This window comes from Cherax quadricarinatus, unplaced genomic scaffold, assembly GCF_038502225.1.
Source record: "Cherax quadricarinatus isolate ZL_2023a unplaced genomic scaffold, ASM3850222v1 Contig125, whole genome shotgun sequence".
Taxonomy (NCBI): Eukaryota; Metazoa; Arthropoda; class Malacostraca; order Decapoda; family Parastacidae; genus Cherax; species Cherax quadricarinatus.
The window spans coordinates 186681-212121 of NW_027195151.1; the positions used below are offsets into that span (position 1 = coordinate 186681).

General features: G+C 43.6%; 1 protein-coding gene across 7 annotated transcripts in view; it reads left to right on the forward strand.

Moving 5' to 3' along the window:
* The window catches only part of LOC128688141 (uncharacterized), a 301283-nt gene that overhangs the window by 164583 nt on the left and 111259 nt on the right, over positions 1 to 25441 (forward strand). For all 7 annotated transcript variants that reach the window (XR_011391059.1, XR_011391062.1, XR_011391060.1 and 4 more), the window contains one exon: positions 10075 to 10251. The gene's annotated coding sequence lies outside the window, so the exon portion shown is untranslated. The remainder of the gene's footprint in view (positions 1 to 10074; positions 10252 to 25441) is intronic.

Genomic DNA, 25441 nt, shown 5'->3' on the forward strand with positions numbered 1-25441 from the left:
ATCACCTGCCCAGTCTTTTGCTCTCATAGGAAGTGATTTTCGTGTGCAGGTTTGCTACTAATCCCTCCAGGACCTTCCAAGTGTATATTATCATGTATCTCTCTTGCTTGAGTTACAGGAAATACAGATCAAGGACCTTCAACCGTTCCTAGTAATTTAGGTGCCTTATTGTACTTATGTTTGCCATGAAAGGTCTTTGTACACTCTCCAGGTCAGCAGTGTCGCCTGCCTTGAAGGGAGCCATTAGTGTACAGCAGCATTCCATCCTAGAGAGAACAAGTGATTTGAAGAGAATCATCCTGAGCTTGGTGTCCCTAGTTTTGAAGATTCTCATTATCCATCATATTTTTCTAGCAGATGAGGTAGATACATTGTTGTGGTCTTTGAAGGTGAGATCCTCTGACATTATCACTCCCAGGTCCTTCACATTAGTTTTTCTCTCTATTATATGATTAGAATTTGTCATATACCCTGTTACAGTTTTAATTTCCTCAAGTTTTCCATATCTGAGAAGTTGAATTTCTCTTCGTTGAACTTCATATAGTTTTGAGTGGCCCATTTGAAGATTTGGTTGATGTCTGCTTGGAGTTTTGCGGTGTCTTCGATGAAGGTTACTGCCATGGTAATCCGGGTGTCATCCACAAAGGAAGACACGGAGCTATGGTTTACATCTGTGTCTATGTCAGAAATGAGGATGAGGAATAGAATCAAATCAAATCAAGTTTATTCTCTGTAAGAATTACAATGCTGAGTTTACAGAATTTGGTATTGTGCGGTTTACATGTAGTAAAATACTAATTACATAGGGTGCCACTAGAACACCTAGCATGGCTAGGCATTTTGGGCAGATTTAGATTAATTCTTAACTTTAAAATATTACAAATTATGAGGTAAGTTGGTATTATGGCTAAGTGACTAAATACTAGTTTGTGAGTTTAGCAATGTGAATGCTTTTGTTTTGGCACAATACAATACATAGTATTGGAGTATCACAGGCCAACTTATGACTAGTTAGGATTCATTATTTTAAGATTAAGATTGATATTTCTGTGTTTATGGTCAAATGGGGAGTGAGTGTAAGTGTGAACCACCAGGTGGTATTCATGTAATTAGTTGGCAGGGTGTATCAGGGAGATAAGATGTTTTCTAATGGTAGTTTTGAAGGTGATGAATGTGTCTGCAGTTCTAGAGTTTTCAGGTAGGGTGTTCCAGATTTTAGGGCCTTTGATATACATTGAATTTTTGTAAAGGTTTAATCGGACACGGGGAATGTCATAGAGATGTTTGTGTCTGGTGTTATGCCTGTGGGTTCTGTCACAACTATCAAGAAAGCATTTTAGGTCAAGGTTAATATTGGAATTTAAGGTCCTGTAGATGTAGATTGCATAGTAGTAAGTGTGGATGTACTGAACAGGGAGTAAGTTTAGATCTGTGAAGAGTGGGGGAGTGTGTTGCCAGGGATGGGATTTAGTGATTATTCTTACTGCGGTGAGTACTGTGCCTTGTGGAACAGAGCTTTTCACCATAGCTGCCTTTGACTTTACTCTGTTTACTATTACTCTCTCTGCTCTATTTGTCAGGAAGTTGTAGATCCATCTACCAACTTTTCCTCTTATTCCTTTATCATGCATTTTGTGCGCTATTACGCCAGGGTCACACTTGTCGAAAGCTTTTGCAAAGTCTGTGTATACTACATCTGCATTTTGTTTATCCTCTACAGCATCCAGGACCTTGTCATAGTGGTTCAGTAGCTGGGACAGGCAGGAGCGACCTGCTCTAAACCCATATTGGCCTGGGTTGTGTAATTGATGAGTATCTAGGTGGTTGGTGATCTTCCTTCTAGGAACCCTCTCAAAGATTTTTATGATTTGGGATGTTAGTGCTGTCGCTCTGTAGTTCCTTGCAATTGCTTTACTGCCACCTTTGTAGAGTGGAGCTATGTCTGTTGTTTTTAGTGTGTGTGTGTGGAATAACTCCTGTGTCCATGCTCCCTCCATAGAATTGCTGAAGGTATGTGACAGGGGCTTCTTGCAATTCTTGATGAACACGGAGTTCCATGGGCACGTCATTTATTGCCTCTTCAAAGTCTTGTGGAGTTAGGATAATATCCGAAATTGTTGAGATGATCAGATTTTGGGTTTCATTCATAAAGAATTCATTTGGAATGTCGATCTTTAGTTTGGGCAGCAGCTCGTTGAACACTGAGTCGTATTGGGACTTTAATATCTCGCTCGACTTAGGATAAGGACATGGTTGACTTGATCCCATTGTATGTTTTAGTTATTGAAATTGAATTTTGTGAAGAGACCTTCATGACTGATCACATTTTGCTGGTCAGGAGCCCTGTGCATACATGTCTGTACCTCTATTATGTTGTGATCTTAGTGTATTGTCTTTGATATTATTATATTATGTATCAGATTGTCGTTGTTAGTGAAGATGAGGTCCAGCATATTTTCTAGTCTTGTAGGCTCTAATATTTGCTGGTTTAACGTGAATTTGATGCAGAGATTTAATAGCTCATGTATGTGTGAATTTTCATCTGAGCTGCCTCCTGGGGTGATCTCTGCTGAAACATTGTTTGCTATTCTCCTCCATTTTAGGTGTCTCAAGTTGAAATCTCCTAGTAGTAAGATGTTTGGGGCAGGAGTTGGGAGAGTTTCCAGACAGTGGTCAGTTTTCTCAAGCTGCTCCTGGAATTGCTGGGAAGTTCCATCTGGAGGCTTGTATACTACCACAATGACAAGGTTCTGGTTTTCAATCTTTACCGCCAAAATTTCAACTGCTGTACATCATTTGAGGTGTTAGTAGTTCTGAGCAAATTGGCAACTCCGTGATGTACAGGTCAACCCCCCCTTGTTGCCTGGTTAGTCTGTCGCATCAGAATAGGCTATAACTTGGGATCCATATTTTGTTGTCATAATGATCCTTTATGTGGGTCTCTGTGAATGTTGCAAACATTACATTTGACTCCATGAGCAGTCCCTTGATGTAAGGAATTTTGTTGTTTTTTGATGGCTTTAGACCCTGTATGTTTGCAAAGACAAATGCCATATTGGGGTTTATTTTCTGGCTCTAATATCTGTTGTAATATCTGACTGTGAGTCTGACTGACCTTGGTTACAAAACTGACTAAGTCTGACTGACCTTGGCTACAAGAGTTACTGTAAGTCTGACTGACCTTGACTACAAGACTGACTGTAAGTCTGACTGACCTTGGCTACAAGACTGACTGTAAGTCTGACTGACCTTGGCTACAAGACTGATTGTAAGTCTGGCTGAAGCTACAGATATTAACTTAATCATTGTTAACATAACAACATTGATATACAGTGGAACCCCAGATTTCAGCTGTGATCCGTTCCAGAAGTTCGGCCTAAATCCAAAAAGGCCGAAAACCAAAATAATATTTCCCATAAGAATTAATGTAAATACAATTAATCCATTCCAGACACCTAAAAATATTAACAAAAAATACATTTTTGAAGATTACTATAGCTTCACATACACAAAACAGTGAGAACTAAATAAAATGACTAATGAAATAGATAAATGAATATTTAACCCCTTCAGGGTCCAAGGCCAAAATCTGAAGTGGTGCTCCAGTGTCCAAGAAATTTTGAAGAAAAAAAATTATTTTTTCTTACAGAATTAAAGAGTATATTTTTGTGAAGGTAATAAGACAAAAAACAAAAATTTCTGATCAGTACTTACCGAGATACAGCGGCGGGAAGTTGACCCAAAATGGCCGGGTGGCGGCAACATCAGTGACTTCCGCAAAATCCCATTTTTTTATTTTGCGTTTTTAATACTTTTTTTCTTTTCTATTTTTTTTCTTTTTCTAATAACATTTGTGGCCTGTGAGACCAGTATAATGTATATTGTATAAGTGTACACTCATTGTATTCAACACAATAACTGAACTAATTTGTTTATCATTATATTGCTTACAAAACTTGTTTACAAGTTTATTGTAAACAAAATGATGAAAATATTAGTGCAGTTATTGTGTTGAATACAATGGTACCATATAGTACAATGGTGCCATAGGGTGCAATTGTACCATATGGTACAATGGCACCATATGATACAATGGTACCATATGGTACAATGGCACCATTTGGTACTGTTGTATTCAACACAATAAACACTTATATTTTCATTATTATTTTGTTTACAATAGTTGTTTACAACAAAAATATGCAAAAATGTTGTATATTAGTAATGTTCTATTATATATTTACAAGTGTACAGGAACCTGACGTGTTCCTTGAGGTGGATGACAAAGCACTTTGTCTCGGAAACTTGGGAGTCAGTAGCTAGCTTGTGTCGCCACTCACTCAGTCTTGGCTGGTGTCTCATGCCACCAACACCTATTGACCATATGGTACACGGTATCATATGTTACAGGGTACTATATGGTACATTGTACTATATGGTATGACTAGATGGTCCTCGTCAAATCGACGGACAAACAACAACATGGTATAGGGTACCATGCAGTACAGGATAACATATGGTGCAGGGCACCATATGGTACAGGGTACCATATGGTACAGGGTTACCATATGGCACAGGGTACCATATGGTACCATACAGTACAGGACACCATATGGTACAAATGCAGGGATAACTATGGAAATAAGTCACCCTGACTTTTTTGGGTTATCCTAGGATTTTATATGTATGCTGCTATGTATGATTTATTTATTTATTTATTTAAAAATTTGAGCACACATACAGTGGTACAAAAAATACAGATAATCTACGTAATTGTATTTCTGTACACCTGAATAAACTACTCAAGTGCATGTGGCATCATAAGTAAGTTTATTTAGTTATATACAAATAAAGTTACATAGCATATCATACTTAGCAGCATATGTTTGGAGAACCTAGGATAACCCAAAAAAGTCAGACAGACTTGATTCCATTAGGGTCCCTGTACCATATGGTATAATGTACCATATGGTACAATGTACTATATGATACATTGTACCATATGGTACCATTGTACCATATGATACCATTGTACTATATGATACCATTGTATGACATGGCACCATTGTACCATATGGTACCATTGTACCATATGGCACAATGGTACCATATGGTTCAAAACCATAGAATTCCTCTTCAGCTCCACTTCCATCAGTCTTAGAACTGTAAGTTGTGAAGAGGAGAGTCAGAATTCGTCCGGAGAGTGAGTGGGGAGTGAGAGCTTCCTTGCCGCCAGGCACTATGAACAAAGCTACTTTGCCGGCGTTCCCACAATGCCATGCGGGCGTCCAGATTTTTTCTATGGTGTGCACACTGACCACCCAGACCTATTCGCTAGAATTTTGGCGTAGATCTACGGTTTGACCCTGAACGTAAAGCCGTAGATCTACGGAACGGACCCTGAAAGGGTTAACATCACTTTTACCTTTATTGAAGACTCATGTTGGAGTATGGAAAATGGAGGAGAGGTGATAGGGAGGAGAGCTTATTATTTAGAGACAGTGTAAAATACTTAAATATGATGTTATTGTCAACTCTACAGCTTATTTATGTTTCACAATTCATCTAATATGACGTACAGTAGACCGTTGTTTATCACGGTTTTGTCGTGCACGTATTGAATATAGCATGACTGAAGAATTGCGGCATATTTTTGTTTAACACTTCATAAAATTGGGATATTAGATAAGCTTAAGAGTGGTTCATGTGTGGTGGACATAGTGAGGGTCTGTGGCCTTAATGAAGCATCAGTTCATACAATTAAAAAGAATGAGGCGAATATACGAGCCTGTGTAATGAATAACCCAAGATGTCACCTCGTGAAAAGAGTGACACACAGATCACAACAAGTAAATAAACTTAAAACTTGTTGCTCGAGTGGATTGAACAAAAGACAAAGAAAGGTGCACCACTTAATTTCCTCTTAATTAGGGAAAAGACCTTACAGTTGTTTAAAGCAGTGTGTGATAAGGATGAAAGGCCTGAAAAAGACTATGTTTAGCACAGGCTGCTTCCACAACTTTAAGTTGCATAATAAGTTACATAATATTAAGTTTTCTGGTGAAAGTGCTTCAGCTGGTCATACAGCAGCAAGTAATTTCCCTGCTGAATTGCAGGAAATTATTTCTGAGGGTGGCTATGAGCCACATGAAGTGTTTAATGCTGACGAGACAAGTGTTTTTTGGAAGAAAATGCCAACACAAACTTATATCAGTCAGCAAGAGAAAAGTGCACTGGGCTTCAAGGCAGCAAAGGATTGCTTCACCTTGCTCCTTTGTGGTAATGCATCAGGTGATGTCAAGTATAAGCCCATGGTTATTTACTGCTCTAAGAATCCTGGAGCTTTGGAAGATGTAGATAAAAACACATTACCAGTAATTTGGAGGTCAAACTAGTCAGCATGGATGACACAGCAAATGTTTATTGACTGGTTTAACCCTTTCAGGGTCCAAGGCCCAAATCTGGAGTCACACACCAGTGTCCAAGATATTTCAAAAAAAAAATTTGTTATTTTTTCTTATGAAATCGTAGAGAATCTTTTTGTGAAGGTAATAAAACAAAAAGTACGAAAATTGGTGGAAAATTGACGAAATTATGCTCTCGCGAATTTTGATGTGTCAGCGATATTTACGAATCGGCGATTTTGCCGACTTTGACTCCCATTTTAGGCCAATTACATTATTCCAATCAACCAAATTCTTAGCTATTTCACTAGTATTACTTCTATTCTATCGATTGAGCACAAGAAATCGCCAAGTCAACTGTTTCAACTACAAAATAAAGTGATCGGAAATTGTTAATTTGGCCAATTTAACACAAAGCTCAAAATATTCCAATTTCAAAATAGGGTCCAGAATGAACAATGTAGGCATTCCTGGCACTAAACTAACATTTCCTCTGTTCATTAGTTATGTTTTGAGGCTTTACAAATAAATTCCATTTTGATTTTTTATTCACATAATGAATTTTTATTCACACCAAAAAATAGAAGATTTACTGTTATGCAATACTGTAATAATTGTATAAATATCATCATCATATTTGTGAATGTATATTAGACCCACCAGCTGATGTGTATTAGACGTGTGAGGTCGTTTGTTTACTCTTGAATATCGGCAAAAATTTAACATTTCCGCTACTTTGAGCTCAGTTTCAAGCCATTTCCAATGCTAAAACCAATCAAAATCATCTCTATTTCTGTAATATGTCTTCCATTCTATCAAATGAGACCAAGAAATCGCAAATACAACTATAAAAAACATACGAAAAAACACTGCAAAGTTGCTGTTTTAGTCGAAAAATCATGATTTCATTTTTTTTCTCTCATTATGCACAGTGTGCTGCAGGATCTGTTTTATGTGGTGCACACATACCACATAGATGTATTCTCTCATATCTAGCCCCAAATGTACCACTCACAGTTTATCAGAGTGAGCTGAGCTCATGGCGTAGATCTACGGTTTGGACCCTGAACGTAAAGCCGTAGATCTACGGGACGGACCCTGAAAGGGTTAAGTATCACTTTATTACTGAAGTCAAGCCTCCACAACCTTACATTCAAGGTTCTCTTCAGTCTTGATAATTCCTGAAGTTAAGTTTTACCTGCACAATAACAACCTTATCTGGAGATCTGGAGTTTATCTGGAGAGAGTTCCGGGGGTCAACGCCCCCGCAGCCCGGTCTGTGACCAGGCCTCCTTAGGTCAGTGTCCCAGGATGCTACCCACACCAGTCGACTAACACCCAGGTACCCATTTTACTGATGGGGAACATAGACAACAGGTGGAAAGAAACACGTCCAATGTTTCTACTCTGGCTGGGAATCGAACCCAGGCCCTCACCGTGTGAAGCGAGAGCGTTAACCACCAGGCCACCAGAGCCCCCCTTACATTCAAGGTTCTCTTCAGTCTTGATAATTCCTCAAGTCAAGTTTTACCTGCACAACAACAACCTTACATTCAAGGTTCTCTTCAGTCTTGATAATTCCTCAAGTCAAGTTTTACCTCCACAACAACAACCTTACATTCAAGGTTCTCTTCAGTCTTGATAATTCCCGTACTCATCCACAAACTTTGCTGGATGTGACCCCACATGTAAAAGTTGTATTTTTACCTCCAAATACAACATCTCTAATACAACCATTGAATCAGGGAGTTATTAAGTCATTCAGGTGTAACTACACAAAAAAAGTTATGAAAAAACTAGTTGCATCAATGGACTTTGACTCCAACTTGGCAGTACCAAGTTTCTGGAATAAATTTAACATTGCAGATGCCATTAGCTATGCTAGACGTGCATGGAATGAAGTGCCAGAATCAACATTAAATGCAGACTGGGAAAACTTATGTCCTTCTGTAGTTAATTCTTTCACTGGTTTTCCCTTGCTTGAGAGTCAGGTTCAGGAAATTGTTCAGTTGGCAAGGAGATTACCAAGTGATGGTTTTTGAAGATACGAATGAAGAAGATGTGAATGAGCTCTTATAAGATAATGATGATGATGATGACAGGAGTCCAGAGGGAATGTTGGCAGAGCTCAGTGCACAGATACAAGGCAGGGAGATAACAGAAGAAGATGAAGACGAACCTGAAGAAAAATAGTTAACATTGCAGCAGTTCCATATTATTGTTGAAGTTGCAGACTTTTTCACTGAAGAGGACCCTGACAAATCTAGAAGCAGTGTTTTGAAACAGGGTCTAGACCAGCTGATGATGCCTTACTATCAGCTGTATAATGTACTGCAGGGTAAAAGATCCCGGAGATCCATTACAGAATTTATGCACACTCTAATACAACCATTGACTTAGGTTTCCTGGAATTTACCTGGAGAGAGTTCTGGGGGTCAATGCCCCCGCAGCCCGGTCTGTGACCAGGCCTCATGGTGGCTCAGAGCCTGATCAACCAGGCTGTTACTGCTGGCTGCATGCAATCCAACGTACGAACCACAGCCCGGCTGGTCAGGTACCAACTTTAAGTGCTTGTCCAGTGCCAGCTTGAAGACTGTCAGTGGTCTATTGGTAATCCCCCTTATGAATGCTGGGAGGCAGTTGAACAGTCTCGGGCCCCTGACACTTATTGTGTTGTCTCTTAACGTGCTAGTGACACCCCTGCTTTTCATTGGGGGATGTTGCATCGTATGCTGAGTCTTTTGCTTTCGTTGTGAGTGATTTTCGTGTACAAGTTCGGTACTAGTCCCTCTAGGATTTTCCAGGTGTATATAATCATGTATCTCTCCTGCCTGCATTCCAGGGAGTACAGGTTCAGGAACCTCAAGCACTCCCAGTAATTGAGGTGTTTTATCTCCGTTATGCGTGCCATGAAGGTTCTCTGTACATTTTCTAGGTCAGCAATTTCACCTGCCTTGAAAGGTGCTGTTAGTGTGCAGCAATATTCCAGCCTAGATAGAACAAGCGACCTGAAGAATGTCATCATGGGCTTGGCATCCCTAGTTTTGAAGGTTCTCATTATCCATCCTGTCATTTTTCTAGCAGATGCGATTGATACAATGTTATGGTCCTTGAAGGTGAGATCCTCCGACATGATCACTCCCAGGTCTTTGACGTTGGTTTTTCGCTCTATTTTGTGGCCGGAATTTGTTTTGTACTCTGAAGAAGTTTTAATTTCCTCATGTTTACCATATTGGAGCAATTGAAATTTCTCATCATTGAACTTCATATTGTTTTCTGCAGCCCTTTGAAAGATTTGGTTGATGTCCGCCTGGAGCCTTGCAGTGTCTGCAATGGAAGACACTGTCATGCAGATTCGGGTGTCATCTACAAAGGAAGACACGGTGCTGTGGCTGACATCCTTGTCTATGTCAGATATGAGGATGAGAAACAAGATGGGAGCGAGTACTGTGCCTTGTGGAACAGAGCTTTTCACCGTAGCTGGCTCGGACTTTACTCTGTTGACTACTACTCTTTGTGTTCTGTTTGTGAGGAAATTATAGATCCACCTACCAACTTTTCCTGTTATTCCTTTAGCACGCATTTTATGCACTATTACGCCATGGCCACACTTGTTGAAGGCTTTTGCAAATTCTGTATATATTACATCTGCATTCTTTTTGTCTTCTAGTGTATCTAGGACCTTGTCGTAGTGATCCAGTAGTTGAGACAGACAGGAGTGACCAGAATCTCTACCATCGACTTCTACCGACAACCAACAACCATCCACCTCAGCCCAGTTGGGCCAACGCCATCCATATCCATCCTCTTCACAATCATCCACAAACACCAGCACCCACAATTTAAGGTAAGAAATACTATTATTTCTATTGCTTTTGTAGTCTTAAGCAGTAATATATCATGACAATGTAGAACAATTACATATTCACTTTTGTAAGATCTGTTGGTCAAAAAAAAAGTTGTTTGGCTTTTTGGGGCTCCCAGGAACGTAACCCTATTTTTCTTTGTCTAACATGGTTTTGTCTAACATGGCATTTTCAGGAACATAACTCCTGTGTTAACCCTTTGACTGTTTCAGGCCCCTCTCTGAAACTGTCATTCTATGTCGCCAAATATTCAAAAAAAAAAAAAAATTATTTTTTCTTATGAAAATGTTAAGATTATTTTTCTGAGTGTTTTAGTCCAAAAAAAAAAATTTTGCCATCGGTACTTACTGAGATATAGAGCCGTGAAGTTTGCAGAAAATGAGCCGCGTATGGCAACAGCGGCGACTGCCGCTCACCCGGTAAACTTTAGTTTACTTGTATTTGAAGGTTTTTTGTTTTTTTCACTATTTTATTTTTTCACATAACTTATGTGGCCTATGAGACCAAAGTAAGGTGCAATGTACATATATACACTCGGTGTATACAACACAATAAGCACACAAACATAATTATCAATATATTGTTTACAAAACTTGTTTACAAAAACAAACAATCATCCTCCTCCTCCTCCTTCTCCTTCTCCTCCTCCTCCTCCTCCTCCTCCTCCTCCTCCTCCTCCTCCTCCTCCTCCTCCTCCTCCTCCTCCTCCTTCTCCTTCTCCTCCTCCTTCTCCTCCTCCTTCTCCTTCTTCTCCTCCTCCTTCTCCTCCTCCTTCTTCTCCTCCTCCTCCTTCTCCTCCTTCTCCTTCTCCTCCTTCTCCTCCTTCTCCTCCTCCTCCTCCTCCTCCTCCTCCTCCTCCTCCTCCTCCTCCTCCTCCTCCTCATCCTCATCCTCATCCTTCTGCTCCTGCTCCTCCTCCTCCTCCTCCTCCTCCTCCTCCTACTCCTCCTCCTCCTCCTCCTCCTCCTCCTCCTCCTCCTCCTCCTCCTCCTCCTCCTCCTCCTCCTCCTCCTCCTTCTCCTCCTCCTCCTTCTCCTCCTCCTTCTCCTCCTCCTCCTCCTCCTCCTCCTCCTCCTCCTCCTTCTCCTCCTTCTCCTTCTACTTCTCCTTCTCCTTCTCCTTCTCCTCCTCCTTCTCCTCCTTCTCCTCCTCCTCCTCCTCCTTGTCTTGTGTGCGAGTGTGTGGCTTATAATTGTTTTGAGTCAGAAGTCGGCAGCTGTCAAAGTGACATATTGTCTCATTACTCACACCCCCTACCTCCTGTGAAAACAATGGGGTCGGACGCTGCTTCCCCTCCTCCATTCTATCTAATTATCTTTCTCCCTCATTCTATATCTTTCAGTCTGTCTCTCTCTATCTGTCTGCCTATCTCTGTCTCACAGGTACACATAAATACAAGTATACATAGTGTAAATTACCTAGGATAACCCAAGTAATCCAGACAAAGTGCTATACTCTGCTTGAAGATGTGAGTAAACGTGATGACACAGTCTTGTGGCTCTCTCTGAGACAGAGAGCTAGATGGACAGACAGGGAGCTTGACAGACAGACAAATAGACAGACAGAAATGTTTGTGTACCAGCAAAAACAAAGGGAGGGCGATGGTCATGTAATATTACCCTCCTTTACGCTCATCAAAGTCAGCTCTTATCAGATGTTATCTCCCCTTATCTTGTCACTGTCATGGGGTGGACTTTTTTTTTTCTTGCTTCAAGGGAACAATATTATTACATCTTCTTCTTCCTCCTCCTCCTCTTCTCCTTCTCCTCCTCCTCCTCCTCCTCTTCCTTCGCTCCTCCTCCTCCTCCTTCCCTCCTCCTCCTCCTCCTCTTCCTCCCCTCCTCCCCCTCCTCCTCCTCCATTGCTTTTGGTCTCAAACTCCTCCAAATCATGAAATTGATCTTCACTGACACTTCCATCTGTGTTAGAGCATCACTTGGGAAGAGAAGAGTCCCAGATTTGCTAGGGAATCACATATTTCTTACCGCTAGACATGCTGAAAAAGGACAACTGAAATGGCATTCCCACAATGCACCACTGGCTCCCCGATTTTTTTTATATGGTGCACACTGACCATGGAGACCCATTCTCTCACATGTGGGCCTACCAGCTTTCTCCTGCTTGATTTGAAGCTGCTAGAATTTATGCGTATAAATACGTCAGAAACATTGGCTCGTAAGACGTATTTATACGTTGGAAACAGTCAAAGGGTTAACCCTTTCAGGGTCCAAGGCCAAAATCTGGTGCACACTGACCATGGAGACCCATTCTCTCACATGTGGGCCTACCAGCTTTCTCCTGCTTGATTTGAAGCTGCTAGAATTTATGCGTATAAATACGTCAGAAACATTGGCTCGTAAGACGTATTTATACGTTGGAAACAGTCAAAGGGTTAACCCTTTCAGGGTCCAAGGCCAAAATCTGAAGTGGTGCCCCAGTGTCCAAGAAATTTAAAAAAAAAAATGATTTTTTCTTACAGAATTAACCCAGTGACTGTCACAACCCCCAATACTGAGGTGTCTCCTGATGTGGCAAAATTTAAAAAAAAAATTATTTTTTCATATGAAATGATAGAGAATCTTTTCCCGAATGTAATGACACCAAAAAATAAAAATTTGATGGAAAACTGACGGAATTACGCTCTCGCAAATTTACCGACCTCGGTGATATTTACAAATCGGCAATTTTGCCCTCTCTGAGCCCTATTTTTGGCTAATTCCATTGTTCCAGTTGACCAAACTCATAGCTATTTCTTTAGAACTCCATTTTTTCTATTGATTGAGTACAAGAAACTGTCCATTTACCTATTTTAACTACCCAGTAACGTGGTCAGAAATTTGCAATTTGGCCAATTTCACGAAAATTAAAAAATATGACAATTTCAAAATAAGGTCCAGAATGAACAATGCAGACATTCCTGGCTCTAAAATAACATTTTCTTTGTTCATCAGTCACGTCTCCAGGCCTCTCTGATATTGCTCTTGCTTTCTACTTTGAATTTGTATTCAAACAAAAAATAGAAGATTTACTGTTATGCAGCCTACTGCAATATTGTAATAATTGTACAAATAATGTCAACCTATTCATGACTGCATATTAGAATGGCTAGTTGGACATTTATTGGACAACGACATCATTTGTTTACTTTTGAACATCGGCAAAAATCAAACATTTTCCCTATTTTGAGCCCCATTTCCAGGTTCTTTTTATAGTAAAACCAATCAAAATCACCTCTATTTCTATAATGTGTTTTCCATTCTATCAAATGAGACCAAGAAAACGAGAATAGAACCATAAATACTATATGAAAATAGACCACAAAGTCTGCATTTTAATTACAAAAAAACGGTCGGAGTTTTTTTTTCTCATTATGCACTGCGTGCTCCAGGATTTTTTTTATATGGTGCACACTGGCCACACAGACCTATTCTCTCACATGTGGGCCTACCAGCTTTCTCCTGCTTGATTTGAAGCCGCTAGAATTTATGAGTATATATACGTCAAACACGGTACCTCGTAAGATGTATATATACGACCAAAACAGTCAAAGGGTTAAAGATAATATTTTTGTGAAGGTAACAAAACAAAAAAAAATTTCTGATCAGTACTTACCAAGATACAGCGGCGGGAAGTTGACCCAAAATGACCGGGTGGCGGCAACATCAGTGACTTCGGCAAAATCCCATTTTTTTATCTTACGTTTTCTATACTTTTTTCTTTTCTTTTCTAATTTTTTTTCTAATAAAATTTGTGGCCTGTGAGACCAGTATAATGTATATTGTATAAGTGTACAGGTCTCCCTCAACATTCGTGTTTTCAACTTTCGCGGGCTTCACACATTCGCGAATTTCCAACCGCCAAATTCCCAGCCTCCAAATCATATTTACGTTTACCGCCACGAGTCCCTACTACCCTCCCTCCGACCCCCACAACTGGCAGCCAGCCCTCCCACCACTGTGTGGTGAGTGTTTTGTTTGTTCATTATTTGCTATTAAACTACAGTATAAATAATGTAAACCCATCCATGACTGCATATTAGAATGGCTATTTGGACAGGTATTAGACGGTGACATTATGTGTTTACTCTTGAACACTGCAAAGAATCAAACATTTCTGCTACTGCTAATAATAACAATAATAATATTAATATAATACTAATAATAAATATGATAGAATTGAAGAAGGAAATTGTACAAAAATACGAGGGGTGGTTGACGCAGCGTCAGTGTGGCATTGTTTATGCTGGAGTGAACATTAGTCTCCGTGCTCTTCCAAACATTTCACAATAATTCATTGTATTTGGTGCTTGTAGATTGAGTGTGACTGGAGTGGTTGAGGCAGTGGTAGAGGCAGTGGGTGAGGCAGTGGTAGAGGCAGTGGGTGAGGCAGTGATAGAGGCAGTGGTAAAGGCAGTGGGTGAGGCAGTGGTAGAGGCAGTGGTAGAGGCAGTGGTAAAGGCAGTGGGTGAGGCAGTGGGTGAGGCAGTGGTAGAGGCAGTGGGTGAGGCAGCAGTTGAGGCAGTGTTAGAGGCAGTGGTAAAGGCAGTGGGTGAGGCAGTGGTAGAGGCAGTGGGTGAGGCAGTGGTAGAGGCAGTGATAGAGGCAGTGATAGAGGCAGTGGGTGAGGCAGCAGTTGAGGCAGTGGTAGAGGCAGTGGTAAAGTCAGTGGGTGAGGCAGTGGTAGAGGCAGTGGTAGAGGCAGTGGTAGAGGCAGTAGTAGAGGCAGTGATAGAGGCAGTGGGTGAGGCAGTGGTAGAGGTAGTGGTAAAGGCAGTGGGTGAGGAAGTGGGTGAGGCAGTGGTAGAGGCAGTTGGTGAGGCAGTGGTAGAGGCAGTGATAGGCAGTGGTAGAGGCAGTGGGTGAGGCAGTGGTAGAGGCAGTGGTAGAGGCAGTGGGTGAGGCAGTGGTAGAGGCAGTGATAGAGGCAGTGGGTGAGACAGTGGTAGAGGCAGTGATAGAGGCAGTGGGTGAGGCAGTGGGTGAGACAGTGGTAGAGGCAGTGATAGAGGCAGTGATAGAGGCAGTGGTAGAGGCAGTGATAGAGGCAGTGGTAGAGGCAGTGGGTGAGGCAGTGGTAGAGGCAGTGGTAGAGGCAGTGGTAGAGGCAGTGATAGAGGCAGTGATAGAGGCAGTGGTAGAGGCAGTGATAGAGGCAGTGGTAGAGGCAGTGATAGAGGCAGTGGCAGAGACAGTGATAGAGGTAGTGGGTGAGGCAGTGGTAGAGGCAGTGGTAGAGGCAGTGGTAGAGGCAGTGATAGAGGCAGTGGTAGAGGCAGTGATAGAGGCAGTGGTAGAGGCAGTGATAGAGGCAGAGGTAGAGGCAGTGATAGAGGCAGTGATAGAGGCAGTGATAGAGGCAGTGGTAGAGGCAGTGATAGAGGCAGTGGTAGAGGCAGTGATAGAGGCAGTGGTAGAGGCAGTGATAGAGGCAGTGGTAGAGGCAGTGATAGATGCAGTGGTAGAGGCAGTGGTAGAGGCAGTGATAGAGGCAGTGATAGAGGCAGTGGTAGAGGCAGTGATAGAGGCAGTGGTAGAGGCAGTGATAGAGGCAGTGGTAGAGGCAGTGATAGAGGCAGTGATAGAGGCAGTGGTAGAGGCAGTGATAGAGGCAGTGGTAGAGGCAGTGGCAGAGGCAGTGATAGAGGCAGTGATAGAGGCAGTGGTAGAGGCAGTGGTAGAGGCAGTGATAGAGGCAGCAGTAGAGGCAGTGATAGAGGCAGTGGTAGAGGCAGCAGTAGAGGCAGTGGTAGAGGCAGCAGTAGCGGCAGTGATAGAGGCAGTAGTAGAGGCAGTGGTAGAGGCAGTGATAGAGGCAGCAGTAGAGGCAGTGATAGAGGCAGCAGTAGAGGCAGTGGTAGAGGCAGCAGTAGAGGCAGTGGTAGAGGCAGCAGTAGAGGCAGTGATAGAGGCAGTGATAGAGGCAGCAGTAGAGGCAGTGATAGAGGCAGTGATAGAGGCAGTGGTAGAGGCAGTGGTAGAGGCAGTGATAGAGGCAGTGATAGAGGCAGTGGGTGAGGCAGTGATAGAGGCAGTGGTAGAGGCAGTGGTAGAGGCAGTGGTAGAGGCAGTGATAGAGGCAGTGGTAGAGGCAGTGATAGAGGCAGTGATAGAGACAGTGATAGAGGCAGTGGTAGAGGCAGTGATAGAGGCAGTGGTAGAGGCAGTGATAGAGGCAGTGGTAGAGGCAGTGATAGAGGCAGTGATAGAGACAGTGATAGAGGCAGTGGTAGAGGCAGTGGTAGAGGCAGTGATAGAGGCAGTAATAGAGGCAGTGGTAGAGGCAGTGGTAGAGGCAGTGATAGAGGCAGTGGTAGAGGCAGTGATAGAGGCAGTGGTAGAGGCAGTGATAGAGGCAGTGGTAGAGGCAGTGATAGAGGCAGTGATAGAGGCAGTGGGTGAGGCAGTGGTAGAGGCAGTGATAGAGGCAGTGATAGAGGTAGTGATAGAGGCAGTGGGTGAGGCAGTGATAGAGGCAGTGGTAGAGGCAGTGATAGAGGCAGTGATAGAGGCAGTGGTAGAGGCAGTGATAGAGGCAGTGGTAGAGGCAGTGATAGAGGCAGTGGTAGAGGCAGTGATAGAGGCAGTGGTAGAGGCAGTGATAGAGGCAGCAGTAGAGGCAGTGATAGAGGCAGTGGTAGAGGCAGTGATAGAGGCAGTGATAGAGGCAGTGGTAGAGGCAGTGGTAGAGGCAGTGTTAGAGGCAGTAGAGGCAGTGATAGAGGCAGTGGTAGAGGCAGTGATAGAGGCAGTGATAGAGGCAGTGGTAGAGGCAGTGGTAGAGGCAGTGGTAGAGGCAGTGATAGAGGCAGTGATAGAGGCAGCAGTAGAGGCAGTGATAGAGGCAGTGATAGAGGCAGTGGTAGAGGCAGTGGTAGAGGCAGTGATAGAGGCAGCAGTAGAGGCAGTGATAGAGGCAGTGGTAGAGGCAGCAGTAGAGGCAGCAGTAGAGGCAGTGATAGAGGCAATGGTAGAGGCAGTGGTAGAGGCAGTGGTAGAGGCAGAGATAGAGGCAGTGGTAGAGGCAGTGATAGAGACAGTTGTAGAGGCAGTGGTAGAGGCAGTGGTAGAGGCAGTGATAGAGGCAGTGGTAGAGGCAGTGGGTGAGGCAGTGGTAGAGGCAGTGGTAGAGACAGTGGTAGAGGCGGTGGGTAGAGGGGCGGTGGTGGAGGCGGTGGGGATGAGGCGGTGGTAGAGAGGCGTGATGAGACGTGGGTGAGGCGGTGGTAGAGGCGGTGGTAGAGGGGCGGTGAAGAGGCAGGTGGTAGGGCGGTGTGAGGCGGTGGTGAGGCGGTGGTGAGACGGTGGTGAGGCGTGGTAGAGGGGCGTGGTGGCGGTGATGGGGCAGTGGTGAGGCGTGATAGAGGCAGTGTAGGGCGGTGGTGAGGCGTGGTAGAGGCAGGTGTAGGCAGTGGTAAGGCAGTGGTAGAGGGGCAGGTGGTAGAGGGGCAGTGGTGAGGCAGGTGATGGGGCAGTGTAGAGGCGGAGTAGGGGGCAGTGTAGAGGCAGTGGATGAGGCAGTGGTCAGGGCGTGGTAGAGGCAGGTGGTAGAGGTGGAGTGGTGAGGGCAGTGGGGGGCAGTGGTGAGGCGGTGATAGAGGCAGTGGTAGAGAGGCGTGTGGGGCAGTGGGTGGGGCGTGGTGGGGCAGTGATAGAGGCAGGGGCGTGGTGAGGGCAGTGGTGAGGCAGTGGTAGAGGCAGTGGTGAGGCAGTGGTGAGAGGCAGGTGATAGAGGCAGGTGATGAGGCGGTGGTAGAGGCAGATGGTGAGGCGGTGGTGAGGCGGTGGTAAGGGGCAGCGGTGGGGCAGTGGTGAGGCGGTGGTAGAGGCAGGTGGTAAGAGGCATTGTGGTGGGAGGGCGAGTGGTAGGGGAGGCCAGTGGTGAGAGGCAGGTGATAGAGCGGTGAATCATTTATTATTATTATTATTATTATTATTATTATCATTGGTTATTATTATTATTACCAGTTGTTATTATTGTTATTAGTATCATTATTTATAAGGGCATATGTGAAGGTAAATGCCACTGAACACTAACTATCTTACCATGATCTATCTTGTACTCTATCACTGCTATAGTCATTATACCTACACTATCTATCACTGCCAACTATATGCTGAACTATGCACTGCCCCTCTGCCTCTACACTGCCTCTATCTACCTGCTGTCTATGCCTACTATCTACTCCTCTGCATGTCATGCTGCACTGCTGCCATCTCACTGCCTCTACCACTGTCTGCTAGCCTCACACGTCTGGTCTGCCTCTGCTATGCCACTGCCTCTCACTGCCACTGTGCCTGCTGCCTGCATCATGCACCTGCTTTGCTAGCACTGCCTTTCTGTCTACTTGCTCTGTCACTGCTCTGCCACTACTGCCACCACTGCTACCTCTGCCTCTATCCTGCACCCTCTGCTACTGCCAGCCACCTCACCACTCCTCTACACTGCTACTGCCTCTACCACTGCCTCTGCCTGCCTCACCCACTGCCTCTGCCTCCACTGCTCCTCTGCCACTGCTCTCCTTACTACTCTGCCACTGCCTCTGTCCACTCACTCTGCCACTGCCTCTGCTGCTGCCACTTGCTGCCTCTGTACTGCCTCCTAACACTACCTCTACCGCTGCCTCGCTGCCTCTGTCACTGCACTGCCTGCCTCCTGCCACTGCCTCCTGCACCTGCCTCACCCACTGCCTCACCCCTGCCTCTGCCTACTGCCTCTCACTGCTCTGCCACTGCCTCGCCTGCCTCTGCACTGCCTCACTATCTTGCACCCGCCTCTGCTGCTCTGCTCGCACTGCCTCTGCCACTGCCTCTCTGCACGCCTGCCTCTGCACTGCCTCTGCTACTCTCTCACTGCCTCTACCCACTGCCTCTGCTGCACTCTGCCTGCCTCTGGCACTCTGCTACTGCTGCCTCTGCCTCTGCCTGCTGCCTCTGCACTCTGCTGTCTCCTCTGCACTGCCTCTGTCACTGCTCTGCTCTGCCGCTCCTCTGCTCTGCCTCGCCACTACTCTGCCACTGCCTGCTCTACACTGCACTCTCCTGCCTCGCCTGCCTCTACCACTGCCTCACCCACTGCCTCTACCACTGCCTCTAGCACTGCCTTACCCACTGCCTCTATCACTGCCAATACCTCTGCCTCACCCACTGCCTCACCCACTGCCTCACCCACTGCCTTTATCACTGCCTCTACCACTGCCTCTACCACTGCCTCACCCACTGCCTCACCCACTGCCTCTATCACTGCCTCTATCACTGCCTTTACCACTGCCTCTACCACTGCCTCACCCACTGCCTCTACCACTGCCTCACCCACTGCCTCACCCAGTGCCTTTATCACTGCCTCTACCACTGCCTCTATCACTGCCTCTACCACTGCCTCTACCACTGCCTCACCCACTGCCTTTACCACTGCCTCTATCACTGCCTCACCCACTGCCTCTACCACTGCCTCACCCACTCCAGTCACACTCAATCTACAAGCACCAAATACAATGAATTATTGTGAAATGTTTGGAAGAGCACGGAGACTAATGTTCACTCCAGCATAAACAATGCCACACTGACGCTGCGTCAACCACCCCTCGTATTTTTGTACAATTTCCTTCTTCAATTCTATCATATTTATTATTAGTATTATATTAATATTATTATTGTTATTATTAGCAGTAGCAGAAATGTTTGATTCTTTGCAGTGTTCAAGAGTAAACACATAATGTCACCGTCTAATACCTGTCCAAATAGCCATTCTAATATGCAGTCATGGATGGGTTTACATTATTTATACTGTAGTTTAATAGCAAATAATGAACAAACAAAACACTCACCACACAGTGGTGGGAGGGCTGGCTGCCAGTTGTGGGGGTCGGAGGGAGGGTAGTAGGGACTTGCAGTGGTAGAGGCAGTGGTATTTAATAACATACATGTTATTAAGCCATAACGTATGTATTTAGTACAATTTACGACGTTTTCATGTATTTTATGATTGTTCATGGTTCAACAAGTTAAGGAAGCAGTATTGTAATATATTTCCCTACAATATACTATTGGGGCACCAAACATTCACTGTTTTTCAACATTCGCGAGGCTCTTGATCCCCTAACCCTCGCAAATGTTGAAGGAGACCTGTACACTCATTGTATTCAGCACAATAACTGTACTAATTTGTTTATCATTATATTGCTTACAAATCTTTTTTACAGGTTTATTGTAAACAAAATGATGAAAATATTAGTGCCGTTATTGTGTTGAATACAACGGTACCATATGGTACAATGGTGCCATAGGGTGCAGTGGTACCATATGGTACAATGGTGCCATATGATACAATGGTACCATATGGTACAATGGCACATGCTACAATGGTACCATATGATACAATGGTACCATATGGTACAATGGTACCATATGGTACAATGGTACCATATGATACAATAGTACCATATGATACAATGGTACCATTTGGTACAATGGTTCCATATGATACAAAGGTACCATATGGTGCAATGGTACCTTATGGTACCATATGGTGCAATGGTACCTTATGGTACATATGGTGTAATGGTGCCATATGGTACCATATGATGCATTGGTACCATATAGTACATTGTACCATACAGTACAATGATACCATATGGTTCATTGTACCATATGGTACTATATGGTACTGCTGTATTCAACACAATAAACACTAATATTTTCATTATTATTTTGTTTACAATAGTTGTTTACAACAAAAATATGCAAAAATGTTGTATACAGTGGTCCCTCAATAATCGTCCGTAATCCATTCCTGGAAGTGGGACTATTATCGAAATGGACGATTTACGAATCAATTTTCCCCATAAGAAATAATGTAAATTCAATTAATCCATTCCTGACACCCAGAAGTATTAAAACAAAAAAATTTTTTACATGAAATATAGATGTAGTACATAAACAATACAATGGCACATGATGAATTAAACATTAACAGAATAACACTTACCTTTATTGGCGATTCTTCTTTGTGTATGGAAGACTGGAGAAGGAGACTGATTGGATGAATTACTGTTTGGAAGGGGAATCCCCTTCTATCAACACCTTGGGTACCAATTGCTTTTCTGGGGTTACTTCTCTTCTCTGTTTCTTAATGCCACTAGGACCACCTTGAGAGTCACTGGAGTCCTGTCTCGTAAAAAAACTGTCCAGAGAGCTCTGTTTCTGGCGTCTCTTTAAAACTTCCCTAAAATGGGCCAAGACTCTGTCACTGTACAAGTTGCCGATGTGGCTTGCAACATCCTTCTCTGGGTGATGTTTCTCCATAAATCTTTCAATCCTACCCCACATTTCAAAAATCTCCTTAATTTCTGAAGAAGGCACCTTCCTCCATCTCTCTTCCTCCTCCTCTGCAGCAAGATTCAGAGCTGCCATCTGTTGCTGTTCCTGCTGAAGCTCTTGCAGCTCCTCAGTGGTTAGCTCTTTGTTGTGGTCCTCCACCAACTCTTCCACATCCTCCAAACTCACATCCAACCCCATGGAAGCCCCCAGTGCCACAATGGATTTAACAACTGACATAGGCTCATCAGGGTCAGCCCCAAACCCTTCAAAATCCCTCTTGTGGACACAATCTGGCCACAGTTTTCTCCAAGCAGAGTTCAAAGTCCTGGTAGTCACTCCCTCCCAAGCCTTACCTATAAGGCTTACACAATGGAGAATACTGAAATGTTCTTTCCAAAAATCTCGTAGGGTCAAGTGAGTGTCTGAGGTCACAGTCAAGCACCTTTGAAACATTGCTTTGGTGTAGAGTTTTTTAAAGTTTACAATGACCTTCTGGTCCATGGGTTGGAGGAGAGGAGTGGTATTCGGGGGCAAGAACTTTACTGTGATGAACCCAAACTCCTTCAGAATTAGGTCATCCAAGTTTGGAGGATGAGCAGGTGCATTGTCCATTACTAGGAGGCACTTGAGATCCAATTTCTTTTCCAGGAGGTAATTCTTCACACTAGGGCCAAACACTTCGTTGAACCACTCTACAAAAATTTCCCTCATGACCCATGCCTTACTATTAGATTTCCAAAACACACACAATTTACTCTTCATAACATTGTTTTTCCTGAACACTCTGGGATTTTCAGAATGGTACACTAGTAATGGCTTCACTTTGAAATCCCCACTAGCATTAGCACAGAACATTAGCGTCAGCCTGTCTTTCATAGGCTTGTGTCCTGGCATTGCCTTTTCCTCTTGTGTAATGAAGGTCGTCTTTGGCATTTTCTTCCAAAAGAGGCCTGTTTCGTCACAATTGAACACTTGTTCAGGTTTCAGTCCTTCACTGTTTATGTACTCCTGGAATTCATGCACATATTTTTCAGCCGCCTTGTGGTCCGAACTGGCAGCCTCACCATGCCTTACCACACTGTGTATACCAGTACGCTTCTTAAATCTCTCAAACCAGCCTTTGCTAGCCTTAAATTCACTCACATCATCACTAGTTGCAGGCAATTTCTTTACCAAATCGTCATGCAACTGCCTAGCCTTTTCACAAATAAGCGACATCATAAGACTGTCTCCTGCTAATTGTTTCTCATTTATCCACACCAATAATAACTTCTCAACATCTTCGAGTACTGGTGATCTCATTTTTGTCAGCATATTTACCCCCTTTGCAACAACAGCGTCCTTGATTTCCTTTTTCTTGGGTATGATGGAAGATATGGTTGTACGGGATTTGTTATACATCCTGGCCAGTTCGCCCACACGTATGCCACTATCATATTGTTCAATGATGTTTTTCTTAAATTCAATCGTATTTCTCACCTTCTTTACCAAAGCCTTGGCACTAGGAGCTTTCTTTGGAGCCATGGTAGCTTATTTAGCACTTAAATAACTTGCAAGCACTAAAATAAATGACATATTATGAAATATTTCACTGGAGCACATGAGGGGACCGTCGCTCACTGGTAAACAATGGCACACTGGCTGTGAAGGAAAGGCTGAGGTGGCTCGAGGCCGCTCAGACCGTGCATACGCATCTGGGACGAAGGACTATTAGCGAGTTACCGGACCATTTCCGAGCCAATATTTTGACGAAAAAACAGGACTACAGTGGACCCCCGCATAACGATGGCATCACATAGCGATTATTCCGCATACCGCTTACTTTAATCGCAAAATTTTTGCCGCGCATACCGATTAAAAACCCGCTCACCGATTTTCGTCCGAGACGCGTCCAATGTGCGCCCTCAGCCAGCCTCACATGTGCCGCCCGTGCCATTGTTTACCAGCCAGCCTCCGCGGTAACATCCAAGCATACACTCGGAATATTTCGTATTATTACAGTGTTTTCGGTGCTGTTTCTGGAAAATAAGTGACCATGGGCCCCAAGAAAGCTTCTAGTGCCAACCCTGTGGTAAAAAGGGTGAGAATTAGTATGGAAATTAAGAAAGATTTTGAAGGGTTTGGGGCTAACCCTGAGAAGCCTATGCCAGTTGTGGAATCCATTGTGCCTACTTCAAAAATTAAGGAAATGTGTGCAGAGTGGGTTGAACTGCAAACCTTTATGGATGAAAATCACCCTAACACAGCTATTGCAAGCCGTGCTGGTGACTATTACAATGACAATGTTGTGGCCCATTTTAGACAAATCGTAAAAAAACGGGAGGTACAAAGCTCTATGGACAGATTTGTTGTGGGACAGAGGTCCAGTGACTCTCAAGCTGGTCCTAGTGGCATTAAAAGAAGAAGGGAAGTAACCCCGGAAAAGGACTTGCTACCTCAAGTCCTAATGGAAGGGGATTCCCCTTCTAAACAATAAGTTCGACACTCTCCCCTCCTCCCATCCCATCAATCATCACCAGATCTTCAATAAAAGTAAGTGTCATGTAAGTGTGCATGCCTTTTTCAGTTTGTGTGTATTAAAATTAACATTTCATGTGGTAAAAAAATTTTTTTTTCATACTTTTGGGTGTCTTGCACGGATTAATTTTATTTCCATTATTTCTTATGGGGAAAATTCATTCACATAACGATTATTTCGCATAACAATTACCCCTCTTGCACGGATTAAAATCGTTAACCGGGGGTCCACTGTATTTCCGAAATGGACGACTTTCAGGCCGGACGATTATTGAGGGACAACTGTATTAGTAATGTTCTATTATATATTTACAAGTGTACAGGAACCTGACGTGTTCCTTGAGGTGGATGACAAAGCACTTTGTCTCGGAAACTGTAGAGTCAGTAGCTAGCTTGTGTCGCCACTCACTCAGTCTTGGCTGGTGTCTCATGCCACCAACCGCTGTTGACCATATGGTACACAGTATCATATGTTACAGGGTACCATATGGTACAGGGTACCATACAGTACAGGACACCATATGGTACAGATACAGGGATAACTATGGAAATAAGTCACCCTGACTTTTTTGGGTTATCCTAGGATTTTATACGTATGCTGCTATGTATGATAATCTATGTAATTGTATTTCTGTACACCTGAATAAACTTACTCAAGTGCATGTGGCATCATAAGTAAGTTTATTTAGTTATACACAAATAAAGTTACATAGAATATCATACTTAGCAGCATATGTTTGGAGAATCTAGGATAACCCAAAAAAGTCACAGACTTATTTCCATTAGGGTCCCGCTACCCTGTACCATATGGTGTAATGTACCATATGGTACAATTGTACCATATGATACCATTGTACCATATGATACCATTGTATGATATCGCACCATTGTACCATATGGTACCATTGTACCATATGGCACAATGGTACCATATGGTTCAAAACCATAGAATTCGTCTTCACCTCCACTTCCATCAGTCTTAGAACTGTAAGTTGTGAAGAGGAGAGTCAGAATTCGTCTGGATAGTGAGTGGCGAGTGAGAGCTTCCTTGCCGCCAGGCACAATGAACAAAGCTACTTTGCCGGTGTTCCCACAATGCCATGAGGGCGTCCAGATTTTTTCTATGGTGTGCACACTGACCACCCAGACCCATTCTCTCAAATGTAGGCCTACCAGCCTTCTCGCTCTAAATTTGATGCCGCTAGAATTTTGGCATAGATCTACGGTTTGGACCCTGAACGTAAAGCTGTAGATCTACGCCTCTTCAAGGGGGGCTCCTTGGCGTGGTGAAGAGGCTCTTGGTCTGAGGAATTAGCCCTGTCGGTCTTCTTCCTCAGAC